Consider the following 6,653-nt stretch of genomic DNA (forward strand, 5'->3'; position numbering starts at 1 on the left):
TCCCTGGGAAACTGTTGATGGTCGTTTAAGTACAGCAAAGCAGCACTTTTTGTAGTTTATAGCAAGTTCTCTCTATAAAAAAAACAAACTTGGCATTTGTTGGTGGTCTGCGTCCAATAAACAGATAGACAGAGTCAATTTTATGACATGCCAGTTTGTCTTACATTCCTATTTCGTAAAGGAAAAGAAATGCAATAACAAGGGACTTGGCAAGGTAAAATTTGACCTTAGGCCCCTGTCTGGGTTTCCATGGCCCTGCTTAATAGTTCTGGCTCTTTCATCTGGTTTCTTTTGTCGATTTCAACAACAACAACAACAAAAAGATACTGACTTTGATCTGGATCTTCTCCTATCCTGAAATGACATTCTTGTATAAATTCAGCTAACAGAATCTAATGTGAAAAAATTGATGAACAGCAAGTTGAGACATAAACGGAGCGCTGTCTTGTGAATGTGTGGGCTGATTAGGATGGGGGAGTAAGTCATTTTCAAGATCCAAGGTTTCACAAATATGATTTACGTGCACTTTGATTGGTGCGGCCAAGGAATATCAGGCAAAAATTGATCAGGTTTACCTGATCAATTCATTACCTAATGATTTTTAGGCAATCTGCGGGATTATTGCTCATAGAATCGGTCAGAACTTTATGGAACAGAGAATATGCCAAAAAGAACTTTCAGGGCATATGGAAGAGAGAATTTATATAAAAAGAACTTTCAGGGCATGTTGAAGGGATGTTAAAGAGATGTAGAATTGCGACCAGCCCTCCTCATTCTTTTCGGTTAAGGTAATTAACTTGAAATTACATAAAGAAATTTAATAGATTTTACTTATTAATGTTCCAAATTCGTTCTCTAGAAACACACTTGAGTACGACTAAGGAAATACATTAAAAGTAATATCGAGTAGTTAACTAAAATTTTAATCAGGAAATCAACTGGAATTCACTCTAGGGAATTTCTGGAATGTGGCTAAAGGAATTTAGCAACACTTTTTTGCTTGGCTCAAAAGTTTTGACTCATAAATTACAAAGATAAACTCTACACACTTCATAAAAGAGTGAAATTTGCCAAAAATGTTTATATAGAATATACTAAATAATTCACTTGGTGATTCTAGTAATTTTTAGATTTTTGTTAATTGTCGTGCTATCTGAAATTCTAAGGTCTGTTTTAATTTGTGATTTTGTACTTTTGCTTCTTAACCGAGCTAATGCTATCATTGCTATATTTCAGCCACATAGCATAAATATCGTTCTAGAGGCAAAACTGATGAAAATCAAAATCCAAATAGGAAATAACTACAAGTTACTTCTTTTGCAGGGTGGTTGTCACAAAACACAATTAAAATAAAGCTTTTTGAATAACAACATGATACGAAATCTTTTTTAAAAGATTAAAAAGCCTGTTTTTAGCTTTTCTATTCATAATTATAATTTTTAGTAAGAATCATGATAGATTTTCATGTTTAAATGACTTTAGTATAAGCTTTTCGTGGCAGTGCCACTAATATTTTATTAATGACAGACAAAGGATATACTTTTATTTAAAATGATGCATCTATACCAGTTTCCATGATAATAGTTTGTTTTAACGATTTTTATTTTGCTCGAATTACTATGACAAATATACAAACCTTTAATCCTCTCGATTTTGTTCTGGCAACATGAAAACACTTTTGCATGAATTAAAACTAAGCAACTGGATTATTTCCGAAGTGATATTCGGAAAAATGACATTCCAAAATTACAGATTTTCAATCCAATTGGTGACATCTTCGTTGCTGCTATTAAAATCCCAGTTTAGATTTACAACAAACTTGTTAAATTATCATCTAATAAAACTTTATAAATAGGAAGTTCATCGTAAGATTCGGATCACTTTGGCCTACTCAGCGAATCAGACAAATAGGCATTGAAAATATTGATCCTATTTACCTTTCTTCCGTGTGTACAATATAAGGTAAGATAAGATTTATTGCTGAAAAATGGCTATCACAAGCCCAAAGGGCCGAATTCGCACTTTAGCGTCAAATACAGCGAAAAAAGAACTACAAAAACAAACAATCAAACAACAACAGAAAATTATAAAAGGGTCAATGTCAAATACGTAAAAAATTAAAAACAAAAACAAAGTCAACTCATAAAATTATAAGGCCAATTTCGACAACACAAATTTCCCCCCCCCCCAAAAAAAAAACAAGGAAAAATAAAAAGCGGAAAAGGGAAAAATAAAAAAAAAAAATAAGTTATTTTTTTGCTAAAAAAAAAAAGAAAAAAAACACCAAATTTGCAAAATGGGTATTAAAATTAATAACCATGAGGTAAAGTGTGAGTGAGGGGGGGGGGGGAGGCAGAGGAGATTCAGTGGTTGTAAATGTCAACTATGTAAGGGATAAAAGTTCTTCTATATTGTTCGTAGTGCTAGCTACCGCTGGCACCACTTATTGGGGTGTAAGTACGGGTGTCGCCACTTATTGATGCAAAAATGGCGCAAAAAGGTTGCTATGCCACTTACTCGATGGGGAGAACCCCTTATCGGTCCTAATATTAGTAGAAGTTCCATTTTGGAGCATACAATTCTAGAACTATTTGGATCGGCATCATTCTATTTAAAGCACATCAGTTCCAAGGGTCAGATCGTGTAACCGAGTGATCAAATAGCTACTTCCGAATGACAGCTATATCCATCTTGGGTTGTGACTAGAAACTTTCTATTCTTTTTTTGGAGGTAACAACCCTCCTGGCAATATAATAATGACGGTACCTTGTAGCTCTATTCCTACCCTGGCTGGGTTACAGAAAATAGTACATAGTTTGTAGAAAATACCTTACTTGTATTCTTCCAAAAGGGTCACAAATACCACAAAAAATATATATATCCCTGACTGGGATCAGAACGCAGACTAAAACATAATAATAATTTGTACAGCACTGTTTGTATGGGTGGACCGTCACTTGGCCCAGCCAATCAGCTACCTCCCCATTCAAACCCAATTCATCCTCTTAGATTTATCTTTCGATAAATCTTTCGATTAGTAATTTTTAGATTTTTTTTAATTGTCGTGCTATCTGAAATTCTAAGGTCTGTTTTAATTTGTGATTTTGTACTTTTGCTTCTTAACCGAGCTAATGCTATCATTGCTATATTTCAACCACATAGCATAAATATTGTTCTAGAGGCAAAACTGATGAAAATCAAAATCCAAATAGGAAATAACTACAAGTTACTTCTTTTGCAGGGTGGTTGTCACAAAACACAATTAAAATAAAGCTTTTTTGAATAACAACATGATACGAAATCTTTTTTAAAAGATTAAAAAGCCTGTTTTTAGCTTTTCTATTCATAATTATAATTTTTAGTAAGAATCATGATAGATTTTCATGTTTAAATGACTTTAGTATAAGCTTTTCGTGGCAGTGCCACTAATATTTTATTAATGACAGACAAAGGATATACTTTTATTTAAAATGATGCATCTATACCAGTTTCCATGATAATAGTTTGTTTTAACGATTTTTATTTTGCTCGAATTACTATGACAAATATACAAACCTTTAATCCTCTCGATTTTGTTCTGGCAACATGAAAACACTTTTGCATGAATTAAAACTAAGCAACTGGATTATTTCCGAAGTGATATTCGGAAAAATGACATTCCAAAATTACAGATTTTCAATCCAATTGGTGACATCTTCGTTGCTGCTATTAAAATCCCAGTTTAGATTTACAACAAACTTGTTAAATTATCATCTAATAAAACTTTATAAATAGGAAGTTCATCGTAAGATTCGGATCACTTTGGCCTACTCAGCGAATCAGACAAATAGGCATTGAAAATATTGATCCTATTTACCTTTCTTACGTGTGTACAATATAAGATAAGATAAGATTTATTGCTGAAAAATGGCTATCACAAGCCCAAAGGGCCGAATTCGCACTTTAGCGTCAAATACAGCGAAAAAAGAACTACACAAACAAACAATCAAACAACAACAGAAATTATAAAAGGGTCATTGTCAAATACGTAAAACACTAAAAACAAAAACAAAGTAAACTCATAAAATTAGAAGGCCAATGTCAAGTCAGCAAAAATGCCCCCCAAAAAAAAAATTCGTAAAATTAACAAGGGGATAAAGTAAAATTAAAACAAAAACATAAGTTAGTTGGTGACTAACAAACATAAATATAAAACCTCCAAACTTGCAAAATGGGCATTAAAATTAATAACTATGAGGTAAAGAGTGAGTGAGGGGGGGGGGGAGGCAGAGGAGAGTCAGTGGTTGAAAATGTCAACTATGTAAGGGATAAAAGTTCTTCTATATTGTTTGTAGTGCTAGCTACCGCTGGCACCACTTATTGGGGTGTAAGTACGGGTGTCGCCACTTATTGATGCAAAAATGGCGCAAAAAAGGTTGCTATGCCACTTACTCAAAGGGGAGAACCCCTTGTCGGCTCAAATGTTAGTGAGATTCCCGCTCTTACCCCAACGGTTCTGCAAATATCGGGTTTGGTACTACCCTATTTACAGTATACCCTGTTCCAGGGTATGATAACGCGATCGAGTGGTCAAATGGCCACTTCCTAAAGCCAAATTAATGTATCCGCCTTGGGTTACGACTAGAAAATCTCTACTCTCTTCTTGGAGGTAACAACCTTCCCTGTCAATATAATAATGACGGTGACTTGTAGCTCTATTCTTACCCTGGCTGGGTTGCAGAAAATACTACACAGTTTGTAGAAAATATTTTGCTTGTATTCTTCCAAAAGGGTCGCTAATACCACAAAAAATATATATATCCCTGACTGGGATCAGAACGTAGACTAAAAAATAATAATAATTCTTACAGCACTATTTGTGTGGGTGGACTGTCACTTGGCCCAGCCAATCAGCTACCTCCTCATTCAAACCCAAATCATCCTCTTAGATTTATCTTTCAATGACTCCCAATCCAGGAAGTATAAAAATAACTTGCTTCACAGCTTATCTATTGCAAAACCACTATCGCTTAGTAACGGGAATTTAACCTGTCTTTTGAAATTATACTATAAGCAAATGTAATTAAGAAAAGGAAAACGGGTCATTTATCTGAAAGGAAAAGAAACAGGGGTGGAACCCCAACATATATCTTTCAGCGCAAACTCTTATTGGGGCGAGAAGAGGGATTTTTGTTGACACAGAACGCAGGAGGTGGGGTCGAGGGAATGAATATTGACCAGGGAAAAGGGGAGTTGTTCGAGGGTTATGAAGGGCATTGTTAGCAAAACGCAAGGTAATTTTTGCTCTCCTTTCCTTAAGGGTGACAAGATTAGCTCTCCTAAGAAGGGAAATATAAGGTACTTTACCCTCATTGAAGATAATTCTTAGGCACCTTTTTTGTACTGCCTTTTTCTACAATATCCTATTCATCTGTGGTAGCCTTAAAAGCTGAATATAGGAACTGTTTGCTGTTGTTATTTTTGCATATTTATGGTTTTGTCTACTGGCCTAGTTCTACATAAAGGCAAAGTAAGTAGCCACTTCAGTTACTAGGGTCTGACGGGTGCTTGGGTGACACGAATGGGTAATGCCCCTCCTATGGTTGGTGGCACCTGGGTAAAATCAATTATAGTACCCCCCCCCTTTTGACGCAATACCCATTTCGCCCCCCAGCCCTGGCACTCGAGACAACTTGTCTTGGTTCTTTTCTCCCTTTCAATGACCCTGCATTGGCCAAGCCGGTTTGGTGATAAGAGCACGTCGCGAAAATAGACTGACTGTGTTTTTTTTGTTTTTTTTTTAATAAAAAAACCTGTAAAATAAACTGTGTTTTGAATATACACTAATTTCTTATTGTCCTTTGAATTAAACACCCTATGATGTCTTGCTATGTTTTTAGTTTGTTTTTGTGACAAAGATAGACTAAATTTTCAGTGACTACAGCTTGAAGCTCTTCTCCTGCTCTCCCATGCTGAAGTTCACTGCTTTATCCTTTCCCTTGTCTATCCCTATTCAGAATACATGTCGGCCTGTTCTTCCTTAGTGCCCACATTATGGTGTTCTCGTATTTACTTTTGGCCACACGTCAAGACCAGTATCAAGTCCTTTCACTTTTTCCCCGCAGGGGCGTCCTGAGACTCATTTCATTGAGAGGGTAATCTTCGTAAATTTTACCGAATCGCTACCTGATTTATGCCGAATTTTCTGCAGAAATTAAGAATTATGCAAAATTTTGGGCAATTTTACAAATTTTCGCCTTCGGTGAAAATTTTACCGAATGCCAAAACCGTTGGAGGGGCGGTGTGCCCCTCCCCATCTCGAGACGCCCCTGCTTCCCCGTACAGGCGTTACAATCTGGTTGGTTTTTCTTTCCTGTTCATTGGGTAAACTCTTCAAGGGAATCTGCTGTGCAGTATTTAATAATCTGCTTAAATAACTGTCATGTCTGATTTAAAAAATTCTAGCTGGTAATTAGTTTCTTCTTTGAAAAAAAAAATATAATCGAAATATCTCTGAATCCCTGACTTCTAACTTGGTGTGTTAAAAATAGCCCATTATCTAAATTTGGAGTTTCAACGTCGTGCTGAATTTCTCTCAAGAAGTTAGAGATTGAAGTTTTATCCAAAGGGTACCAGATTACAAGGGTTCATTTCTATCTAATTATATCAACCCT

The sequence above is a fragment of the Artemia sp. Qi Xiang Cuo genome, chromosome 14, assembly GCF_049724085.1.
Source record: "Artemia sp. Qi Xiang Cuo chromosome 14, ASM4972408v1, whole genome shotgun sequence".
Taxonomy (NCBI): domain Eukaryota; kingdom Metazoa; phylum Arthropoda; class Branchiopoda; order Anostraca; family Artemiidae; genus Artemia; species Artemia sp. Qi Xiang Cuo.